The sequence below is a fragment of the Meles meles genome, chromosome 17 (assembly GCF_922984935.1).
Source record: "Meles meles chromosome 17, mMelMel3.1 paternal haplotype, whole genome shotgun sequence".
Lineage (NCBI taxonomy): Eukaryota > Metazoa > Chordata > Mammalia > Carnivora > Mustelidae > Meles > Meles meles.
The window spans coordinates 36457494-36469934 of record NC_060082.1 but is presented as its reverse complement, the minus strand read 5'-3'; the positions used below and the strand labels follow the sequence as shown (position 1 = coordinate 36469934).

General features: G+C 37.3%; 1 protein-coding gene across 3 annotated transcripts in view; it reads right to left on the bottom strand.

Moving 5' to 3' along the window:
* SYT14 (synaptotagmin 14) overlaps positions 1 to 12441 on the bottom strand; it is a 201443-nt gene that overhangs the window by 74239 nt on the left and 114763 nt on the right. The gene's annotated exons all lie outside the window — the stretch shown is intronic.

Here is a 12441-nt window from a genome sequence, read left to right as displayed (position 1 = left end):
ATGAAAGAAATTGAAAAAGACAAGGACAAGCTTCTGCATAAAAAGCCATCAAAAAATTATAGACAACCTATGGAATGGGAGAAAATATTTACAAATAATATATCCAATAAGGGTTAATACGCAAAATATATGAATAATTCCTCCAACTTAATCGCAAAATGACAATCTGATTAAAAAATGGGCTGAGGAATTAAACACACTTTTTCAAACAAGGCAACCAAATGGCTAACAGGTACATGAAAAGGTGGTCAATATCACTGATCATCAGGGAAATGCAAATCAAAAGCACAATGAGGTATTTCACACCTGTTAGAATGCTTAATATCAAAAAGACAGTAACAAATGCTGGTTAGGATGGGGAGAAAATGGAACCCTTGTGTACTTTTGGTGGGAATGTAAACTAGTAAAGCCAGTTTAAAAATGGTATAGAGATTCCTCAAAAAATTAAAAATAGAACTACCATACAATTCAGCAATTCTACTGCTGGGTATTTATCTGAAGATGAAATCACTATCTCAAAAAGATACCTGCACCCCTTGCTCCCTTAAGTATTAGTTTTCGTTGTCAAAACATGCAAACAACCTAAGTGTCCATCAATGGAAAAATGGATAAAGAAAAACACATACACACAGGACTATTATTCAGCCACAACAAAAGAAGAAAATCCTGCCATTTGTGACAACACAGATGAACCCTGAGGGCAAGTGAAATAAGTCAGAAGAGAGAGAAAAATAACTGTATGTCATATATGTGGAATCTACAAAATCTGAACTAATAGATATGGAGAACAGATTGGTCATTGCTAGATGTGGCAATGGGGGTGATAAAGGAAATGCGTGAAGATGTTTTCCAGTTATAAGTAAGTCCTAGAAAAATTTACAGCATGGTGACAGTTGGCAATAGAAGATCTTTAAAGTTCTTACTGGAAGAAAAAAAAATGTGTAGCTATGTGAGGTTACCGATGTTAACTAAACTTACTGGGCAGTCATTTTGCAATAAGTGTATCTATCACAAGTTATGTTGTGCTAATACCTTGGACTAAAATGAAAAAAAATTCCTTGGACTAATATAATGTCATATAACAATTATATCTCGGCAAAACTGGAACAAGAAAAAAGCTTATGTATAGGGGCACCTGGGTGGCTCAGTGGTTTAAGCCGCTGCCTTCGGCTCAGGTCATGATCTCAGGGTCCTGGGATCAAGCCCCCCATCGGGCTCTCTGCTCGGCGGGGAGCCTGCTTCCGCCTCTCTCTCTGCCTGCCTCTCTGCTTACTTGTGATCTCTCTGTCAAATAAATAAATAAAATCTTAAAAAAAAAAGTTAAAAAAAAAGCTTATGTATAAAAATATATATATACATGAAACCGAAACAAAGAAGCAAACCCAAAGAATATACATCTAAAGAAAATAGGGTCCAGGAAGAAGGAAGATAAAGGACATGGGCTAGAAAAACCAACACAATCAAGTCCTTGCCCTCCTTATCCTTCATTGATTTCAGTTTTCATCTCTATTAAAATATCTTCTCTCTCTGTGACTCTTTCTTCTTTAACTGGTTTCACGGTATTAATCCTTGTCATGTGACCAACACACTCGAACTTCTGTCTGGTAATAATCTTATGCCTTACTTTCTTTAGTCTGCATTTTACATCAGGTCCCTGTTGAGCTGCCAGCCAACCAGGACCTATTTACACAGCTGAGCTCCCGTCACCTGGTTCTTTTTAAGCCTCTGTGTAGCCATGCTCCAGAGACCAAGGCGTAAGTTACCCAAAAGACATTTAGTGATATTTACTACTAAGTAGGTTCCATGAGCAGACCTCACTAGTGTTTCTGGATTTGAGAGAAACAATTTTATCTTTTATTTTTTTTAAAAGATTTTATTTACTTATCTGACAGACAGAGATCACAAGGAGGCAGAGAGGCAGGCAGAGAGAAAGGAAGGAAAGCAGGCTCCCTGCCAAGCAGAGATCCCAGGACCCCAGGATCACAACCTGACCCGAAAGCAGAGGCTTTAACCCACTGAGCCACCCAGGCGCCCTGAGAAACAATTTTATAACTGTGAATTTTGAAATATACATATCAGGATAAATAAATTATATACATATATTTTATAATACATACTATATATTAATAATCATAAATATATTATATATAATACCTTATCTTTATTATATATTTATATAACACTCTATAATTATATAAATACATTTATAACATGTAAACTTTATGTATTATTTATATACTTCTATAAGATATTATATAAATCCTTCAAGTTTTGAAAATAAAAATATCATATGTTTCACTTTCACTTTACTTGTGCATTTTACTTTACAAAGTGAAGAACACTCAAATGTATCCAGAATGGGAATTTCATTAAAAAAAAAATGCAGTTAACTAAGATTTTTCCTTTTTCACTCTTTTGCAACAGTATCTTCTTTCTCTAACTGGCAATTACTTCATATCATATGCACAGTATAACTAAAAGTTGGCTAAAATTTAATGGGTATTGGAAAATTTTTAATACAACTGTTTTATAAAATAACAATTTATACTACAGTTGTTAAATTACACTGTAAACTTCCAACTTTAAGGGGAAATTTCTAGATGAACTATCAAATGCCAAAGTGAGGATAACCTACTATTACTTTTCCCCTCATTTTACAACCTAATTCCATACCCTATTTTGTGGAAATGACAGATCCATAAAAGGATTCATGCATGGAAATAGTTTAAGCATGTTACCATCTGCATATTGCACAGCACCCACAAAAGAAGACGAAGTATGTTTCTACCTTACAAAAACCCAGGATGCATGCATATCTGGAGGGTGACCTGGAGTTTTTAACATATTTGAGACTGGTTTTCTGAGTTTGAGCACCTCAGCTCTAAAAAGTGGTAAACATTCTACATCCGCAGAATTCAGTTTACAAGCGTCTGTAGAAATTTGCCAAAACTGATCACATACCACGTAGTAAGTTAAGGCTCAACACATTTCACAAAATAGGAAGCATAAAGAAGACATTTTCTGACCACAGTGAAATTAAACTAGAAATTATTAGAAATAACTAAAAAACTACAGAAATCTAGATAAAGCAACCAGAAATTAAAACACACTTCTAAATAATTCATGGGTCAAAGAAGAAATCACAATAGAAATTAGAAAGTGTATGAAAATGATGAAAATAAAAATAATCTGGGAGCACCCAGGTGGTTCAATGAGTTAAGCATCTGCCTTTGGCTCAGGTCATGATCTCAGGGTCCTGGGATTGAGCCCCACGTCGGGCTCCCTGCTCAGTGGGGAATCTGTTTCTCTCCCTCCCCCTTCTCCCTGCTCTTGCTCTCTCTCTCTTTCAATAAATAAATAAATAAATAAATAAGTAAATAAAATCTTTAAAAAATAATCTGTATAAATACTTGTGAAATGTGGCTAAAGCCAGATACTTAGAAAGAAATTTACAGGCCTGAGTGCATGTGTTGGGGAAGGAAAGGGAGTGAGGCCAAAAACAAGGACCTAATTCTCACTTCGAAAAGTTAAAAACTTAAAAAAACAAAAAAACAAGTTAACTCAAAGAAAGGAGAAAGAATGAAATAATAAAAAGCAGAAATAAAACAAAAAATATATACACAAAAGACAGCATTTAATAAACCAAAGTACAATTTACTGAGAACACTAATAAAAGTGATAAATTGCTGGAAGAGACTAGTTAGGAAGAGAAAGAGAGATGGTATAAATTATTAATATCAGGAACACAAAGGAGGACATCATTTCAAACCCTTCAGACATGAAAAAGATAGCAAGCTTTTCTTTCATCCTTTCCTTTTTTGGAAATTTCAGTCCTAAAGCTAATCAGCGGGGCTGAAGGAGGCAGCAGCATGCACTGGTAGTGGCATATGTCAGAGTCTGGGTGGGATGAGGACGTCTACCCATGGGAGGAGCCCAGCATACTCTTTGGGAGCCCAAGAGAGACGAGAAGGGCATCCATGTTCATATAGGGACAGCCCAGCGTGAAGTGTCAGAGCTCACAGAGGGTAAAGGGGGCACCCATCCATGGGGCACCCCTAAACAGCCTGCTGAATCTCAAGCTGGGTGAGAAATGCCCAGCATGGAGAACCAGAGTCAGGATAAGGTTCCCCACAGTGGGGCAGCTGGCATGGGGCAACAAGGCCCAAACAGGGTGAGCAGCGTGTCTATAATGAGGGAAAGGGGAGTCAAAGCCTGAGAAGGATCAGAGCCATGGAGGGGGGACTGGTGTGGGTTGTCAAAGTCCGGGAAGGCTGAAGAGGGAACCCACAGGGGTGCACCTGTGACAGTGTATGAGTACAGTTGCCTGACACAGGAAAACCAGACCCGAGGCAGGATGGGGAAGGTCTCCACACATGGGGGCAACCTGGAGTGTGGTTTTAGAGCCCAGGTGGGTGAGGAACACAACTGCGTGGGGGAAAGGGGAAGTTATGGAATGTATCTGACCCCAAGCAGGAAGTGAGAGCCTTGGTAGGGTGGTAAGGACATCCAGTGTGGATGGTAAGCTGCTCTGGAGTGTCAGAACCCACGTTCTTAGGGTCATGAGGACATCCACAAGTAGGAAAGGGTATAGGGAACAGCAGAGCCCAAATAGGAAGAGGAGGCGATTAACTGAATGATAAATATGTTAAGTTTAATGGAAGCCAGGTCTCTCCCTCTCTGTGTTGGAAAAGGAAGTTTTCTTAGGGTCATGAGGACATCCACAAGTAGGAAAGGGTATAGGGAACAGCAGAGCCCAAATAGGAAGAGGAGGCGATTAACTGAATGATAAATATGTTAAGTTTAATGGAAGCCAGGTCTCTCCCTCTCTGTGTTGGAAAAGGAAGTTACAAATATGGAAATGGGAAAATCTAAAACTGTGGTCTAGGATTAGAATTGAGGATATCAGTGTGAACTCAGTTTTTAAATAGTAAGTAAATATGCATGTAATATGCATACACACATACACACCCATTCCTAACTATCCTAGCTCTGTCCACTGAGAGGGTTTAAGAGCAACACCTCAATAGGGGCTGCTGGGTGGCTCAGTTGGTTAAGTGTCCAAATATTGATCTCAGGGTCATGAGTTCAAACCCTGTGTTCAAGAAGCTTGGCTAGGGGCTGGCCAAGAAGTAGGATGACTTTTTGGCTTCAGAATCTCTGATCAAGCAGATCCCATGAATCCTGGGCCCAGGCCTGAATAAGGCTGGCAAGTTCCTTTCCTTGCTGACCCAATGTGAACATGGTGGCCATAGTGGGTGGATGAAGTGAAGTCCACCATCCAATTCCTGAGGAAGAAGGTGCTGGGTCTGGCAGTGACCGCTGGCCATGTGAGGATGACAGATGATTAGCTCATGTACAACATCCACTTAGCTGTCAATTTTCTGGTGTCATTGTCCAAGGAGAACTGGCAGAATGTCCAGGTTTTATACATTGAGAACACCATGGGCAAGCCCCAGTGCCTATACTAAGGGACGGTTTAATAAATCCTAGGGCGTAGTACCATTAAAAAAAAAAAAAGGGAACACCACCTCAGTAGCAGTGTACACCCTTAGTACCCAGATCTTGGCTTCTAAATTTACTCTTCACTAAAAAGAACCAGGACTCCGTGAAGAAACAGCAAATTTCAGGAGTAGGAAAAGAAGCTGAGAATAAGAATGTATTCAAAGAATGAGGGGAGCAGGCCAAAAAGACAAAGAAGCCAGCCTGACGGGGTTTGCACTGAACAAATCCCAGAATTTGAGCTACAAAATAAATAGTTGAAGTAACTGATCCTAACACATGAGGAAAAAAAGGAAAACCTCAGTCCATCTAGACAGAGATAAATACATGAATAAACTGAAAGACCTCTGAGGAACAGATTATATACATAGTTACAAAGTACTTTATTATCAAGAGTGCATACTTCCAGGGGCGCTTGGGTGGCTCAGCGGGTTAAGCCTCTGACTTTGGCTCAAGTCGTGATCTCAGAGTCCTGGGATCAAGCTCTGCATCCGGCTCTCTGCTCAGCAGGGAGCCTGCTCCCCCCCCCCCCCGCCCCCACTCTCTGCCTGCCTCTCTACTTGTGCTCTCTCTGTCAAATAAATAAATAAAATCTTTTAAAAAAGATGAAGGGATTGGGGCACCTGGGTGGCTCAGTGGGTTAAGCTGCTGCCTTTGGCTCAGGTCATGATCTCAGGTCCTGGGATCCAGTCCCGCATCGGGCTCTCTGCTCAGCAGGGAGCCTACTTCCCTCTCTCTCTCTCTGTCTGCCTCTCTATCTACCTGTGATCTCTCTCTGTCAAATAAATAAATAAAATCTTTAAAAAAAAAAGATGAAGGTATCAAAGTGAGTAAAAAGTGAGTAACATAACATAACAAATCGAAGTGTGCATCACCTGGTAAGATGCAATGAGAGGAACAAGAACCACCTCCTTGGTCCTCCAGTTCAAGATGCATGACCCGAATCTAGTCATGAGAAATATCAGACAAATGCACATGTTCTAAAAATTAACTGCCTTGTAGTCTTCAAAAAGAAATGACTGAAAACTGGTCTAGCCTGAAGGAGACTAAAGAGACTAAAAAAGACAGGACAACACAGGATGTTGAACTAGATCCTTTTGCTATGAAGGACATTATCTGGACAACTGTTGGCAATGAATGGATTCTGAGGATGAGATGGCAATAATGAACCAACGTTCATGTCTTTATTCTGATGGTTGTATTGTGGTTATGTGAGAGAATATTCTTGTTTGTAGAAAATACACGCTAAAGTATTTAGGGGTGATGAAGCATCGGGTCAGCAGGGCCACTTACTCTGAAATAGCTCGAGGGGTAAAAAGGATTTTATACTATTTTTGCACTATTTTTGGGTACTGTTTTTACAACTTTTGTTAATTTTGTGGATGTTTAAAAAATTCCCCATAAAAAAGACATTGTCATACCTCTTGAAAATTTGAAAATCATATGATACAAATTCCTAAAGAAATAAAACCTAAACAGAGCCAAGAAACAGGAAAATTATATAATTTTATAATCTAATACAGAAATTGAACTCCTATTTTAAAACCTTCTTAACAAAGAAAAGTCCAGGGAAATTTACCATTTAAGGAAGAAAAATCACCAATTTCATACAAAGTATTTTAGATAATTTTTAAAGAGGGAACACTTGTGAAATTATCTTATGAAGCCAGCATAAACTTGCTACCAGAGCCTGACAAAATATCTTGCAAGAAAAGAATAAGCCAATCCCTCTTGTGAACATAGCTACAAAAATTCAACACAAAATATTAGCAAATGAAACCCAGAGTCTTAGAGAACTACATCATAACCAACTTAGGTTTATACTAGGAATATAAAGTTACTGTACAAATGCAAGATGGATTTACTATGAGAAACTTCATCTAATTTACTGCATTAAAAGAATAAAAGTAAAAAGTAATAACTGTAATCAATTTTAAAAAAGCATTTGAAAAAAAAATCTGACAAAATTCATTATTCATGATAAAATCTCTGCTCGGTGCAAATGAGGGATAAAAGGCAAATTCCTTTATCCCATAAAGAGTATCTCTGAAAGTCCTGCAGCAAACATAATATTTAATGGTGAAATGTTGAAAGTTTTATATCTGGTATCGGGAATGAGACAAGGATGCCTATTTATCACCACTTCTATTCGACAATGTACCAGAAGTTCTAGCCATTGCAATAAGGTGAGAAAAAGATGTGACAGAACTGGGGGGAAAAAAGCAATACAGTTATTACTCTCAGGTGATGACTGAGATATAGAAATCCCCAAATACTTTAAAGATAATCTATTAGCATTGGTAAGCAAATTGAGTGAGGTCATTGAATATGTTTATCAATGTTAAAAACATCAATTGAATTTCTATACACATGAATGGAAAACTAAAAAGTGACATTTGAAAACAATCCCACATACAACTGCACCAGATAACATCAAATATCTAAGAATAAATCGAGGAAATCACTTTGCTGTTATTTTTCCAGCTTAGGGGCTTATAATTAGAATATATACTCTTAGCAATTGGCAGAATCCACACTCCAGTTTTCTAAGCAATGCCTATATGGTATAGGAAGGGACTGCTAGAAACCACTAGTTTCCTTTCTCTAGCAACAAGTCATCCCAAGAGAACAGGAGCGATTAATCTACCATCAGAGACTAGAGAATTGCAAGTTTAGTGAATGTCTTCACTAGTTTGGTCACTGCAAAAATTAATAAGCTTGAAAAATGATGGCAGATTATCATAAACTTCTCATTAGAAGATGACTTTAACTGGAGTTGCCACTCCAGATGGAGTTTCCTTATTAAGCAAATTAAAACAGCCTTGGTATTTGATATGTAGCTTTTATGTAGCAAATGCTTTTTCCTTTGTAACAATCCAGAGAGAACAAAAGGAACATGTTGTTTTCACCTGCCAAAGCAATACTGCTACTTCCCAGCTTCAGGGAAATATAATAAAATATTCTTGTTATATGCCGCAATCTGCTCTGCAGAGACCTTGGCTGCCTCAACATTCCAGGCTACAGGCCCTTGATCCTCCTCTGGATGACAGCAAGCTATTAGCACCCGGAGAGTAGTAGAGTTGAGGGACTGAAGTGCCTTGGTGAAATGTACATGTGTGACAGGACTGAGAACTCAATCTGATGATAATACAAGGGCTTGCCTCCTCCATCAAGTTCCTGAGAATACAGGAGTATGATGGAATATTCCTCACAATGTCAAAGAGAATTTCCTACCCTTTGTCTGTGTTCCACTAAGAAGGAGACAAGACGTTTGGCTGGCCTTCTTACAATCTGAAAGCAGCACATTCCGTATCTGAGTACGCAGCCTTGAGCCATCTACAAGGTAAAATAAAAAGCTTTTCCGCTTTGAGTGGCACCCAGAACAACAGATGATCCATGGTATGGTATGGTATGGTAAGGTATATGGTATGGTAAGCTTTATACTTGACCTTTAAAGACTATGCAAACCAAACGGTCTTCAAATGCCTGTGGTAGGTGATGACACTTAAAAAAGTATTAAGAAGCCCTGACGGCGGAGTCGCATTGGGGGACTCAAGATTTTTTTTTTTTTTTTTTTTGGGCCATATCTTTGCTGACATTTTTGCTTCCAAGATTTTAAATCTTACTGCCAATCTGATGGGTAAAAGTTGGTATCTTGTTTTAATTTGCACTTCCCTTGTATGTAAGGAGGAGCACATCTTTATCAACCACTTATATTTTCTCTATATTCCCCACCAGATAGTAACCTCTTTGAAGTGCTATAGTATTCAGTGTATATTAAGTACAATGCTCATATATAATTGGTATTTATGCCACCACAGCAATCTACATATTTAATGCAATCCCTATCAATATACCAACATTTTTATCATATAACTAGAATAAAACTAAAAGCTGTATGAAACCACAAAAGACCCTGGATAGCCAAAGCAATCTTGAGAAAGAAGAACAAAGTTAAAGGTAGCATAATTCCAGATTTCAAGATATGCTACAAAGCTATAGTACGGTACTGGCACAAAAACAGACATATAGATAAATGGAACAAAACAGAGAGCTCAGAAATAAGCTACACTTACATAGTTGATTAATCTACAACAAAAGAGGCAAGAATATACAACAGGGAGAAGACAGTTTCCTCGACAAATGGTGTTGGGAAAACTGGACACCTACATGCAAAAGAATGAAACTGGACCACTTCCTTGTACCATACAAAAATAAACTCAAAATGGGTAAAAAACAAACAAACAAAAAACCAAACAACAACAGACACTCCAAAACCTAAATGTGAGACTTGAAACCATAAAAAACTCCTAGAAGAAAACATAGGCAGCAATTTCTTTGAGATCAGTCACAGAAACATTTTTCTAGATATGTCTCTTTAGGCAAACAACAACAACAACAAAAAACTAAAGACTATTTTCCAGGAGGCTGTACAATTTTGCATTCAAACTTGCAAGATATGAGAGTTCCATTTATTCTACATTCTGACCAATATTTGGTATTGCTAGTCTTTTAAATTTTAACCATGTTGCTGGCTGTGTAGTGCTATATATTATGGTGGTTTTAGTTTCCATTCCCCAAATGAGTAACGATTTGAGCATATCTTCATGCATTTATTTGCCATTCATAAATCTTCTCCAGGGACGCATCTGTCCGAAAATGTGCAAATTTTCAGGTTGTTCATTTCTTGGAATTGACTCGTCAGAGTTCTCTGTATAATCTAGATACAGCCCTTTATAAAATATACCTTTTTCCTGTCTATGGCTTGCCTTTTCATTTTTTTAAGTGTCTTTTGAAGAGCGTTTTTACTTTAAGGTAGTCATAATCATTTCAGTTTTCTTTTATGATTCATGCCTTCTGATTCCTATCGAGAAAATCTTTGCCTACCTCAAAGTCACAAAGATTTTCCAGGTCTTCTCATAATTATATAGTTTTAGCTTTTACACTTAGGTTTACAATCCACGTGGGATTAATTTTTGTGTATGGTGTGAGGCAACACTTGGCTCTGATTTTTCTCTATGGATTTCCAGTTATTCCAGCACCACTGACTGAAAGCTATTTTTCCTCACTAAATTCACCGGGCACCTTGTTGAAAATAATTGTCATGTGTGTGGGTCTGCTTTACATATGTACTGTCCCTTCTTTCACTAACCTACATGTTTAGCCTTGTGCCAATACCACACTTTCTTGATCACTGTAGTTTTACACTAAATCCTAAAAGCAGATAGCATAAATCCTTTGTTTTTGCCTTTTTTTAACCTCTGTAATACTTTATTCTGACATGTTTTGCCTTATACTTTTTAAAACTTAAATTCAATTAATTAACATAGCGTATTATTAGTTTTAGAGGAAGAGGAAGTGATTCATCAGTCTTATATAAAGCCAGTGTTCATTACATCACATGCCCTCCTTAATGACCATCACCCAATTACCCCAACACCCCACACCCATGTCCAGCAACCCTCAGTCTGTTTCCTAAGATTGAGTCTCTTAAGTTTTGTCTCCCTCTCTGATTTCATCATGTCTTGTTTTTCTTTTATTTTGCTATTCTTTTCCACAACTTTTTTGACTCTTTGCCAATTTCATTTCCATAAATATTTTAGCTTTTCATAGGATACAAAAAGAGAGAGAGAGAGAGAAAAGAAAGAACTCCTGGAATTTTAACTGGGATCATATTCAATCTTTAGATAAATTTGGGAAGAACAGAAATCTTAACAACATTGAGTCTTCTAATCAATGAACATGATATACCAATACATTTAAGTCTTCTTTAAATTATCTCAAGTTTTATAGTTTACAGTGTAAAGACATTGTTTATTATTCTTATTCCTAAGACTTGCTTAATGATACCACCATAAATGATAATTTCTTAAAATGTATTTTCCAATTACTTTTGCTAGTAAATAGAAACTAGATATTTTTATATTGATCTGGTATCTTAAAAATTCTTCATAGGTTTCTTTTTTTTTTTTAAAGATTTATTTATTAGACACAGAGAGAGAGATCACAGTAGACAGAGGCAGGGGAAGCAGGCCCCCTGCTGAGCAGAGAGCCCGATGTGGGACTCGATCCCAGGACCCTGAGATCATGACCTGAGCCAAAGGCAGAGGCTTAACCCACTGAGCCACCCAGGCAACCCTCTTCATAGGTTTCTTAGAAATTTCTACATAGTCATGTCATCTGCAAACAAAGATAGTTTGGTTTCTTCTTTTCCAATCTCTATGATTTTTTTTTTCTTGCCTTATTGCACCAGCTAGACCTTGGAATAAAACATCAATAAAACAGTAATAAAACACCTGGAATAAAACACCAATAAAACAGTAACGAGAGTGGGAATCTTTGCCATACAGTGGATTTTTTTTTTTTTAAAGCATTCAAAATTTCACCACTAAGGTGTTAGCCTTATGGGATTTAAAAAATTTTTCTTTGTTATGTTTTGTTCAAGTCTATAATCAGAGATTTAGAAAGTTTGCTAGAACTTTGTCATGAATGGAAATTGAATTTTGTCAAATATTTCTCAAGTGTCGTGAAGGATTATGTGACCTGCTACTTTATTCTGTTATGTGGAGAAATGTAATGATTGATCCTCCAATATTAAACTAAATCTGTATTCCTACGATGAATCCTTCTTGGTAATGATAAGTTATTCTTTTTTTACTGCTAGATTTAACTTGTTGGTATCTTTAGAAGATTCTGCATCTAGGCATATGAGCAACATTGACGTTTTCCTCTTTATAATACCTTTGCCAGTTTTTGCTATCATGGTAATTCTGAACTCACAAGAACTTGGGAAATGTTAACTCCTTTTCTTATTATCTGGAAGAGTTTGTGTTGAATTGTTAATACATTTCTTTTTAAAACTGTTTAGTAGAATTCATTGATGAAGGTAGCTGGACCCAGACAGAGTCTTCTTCACTAGAGTTTTTATTTAAAGTTAATAAA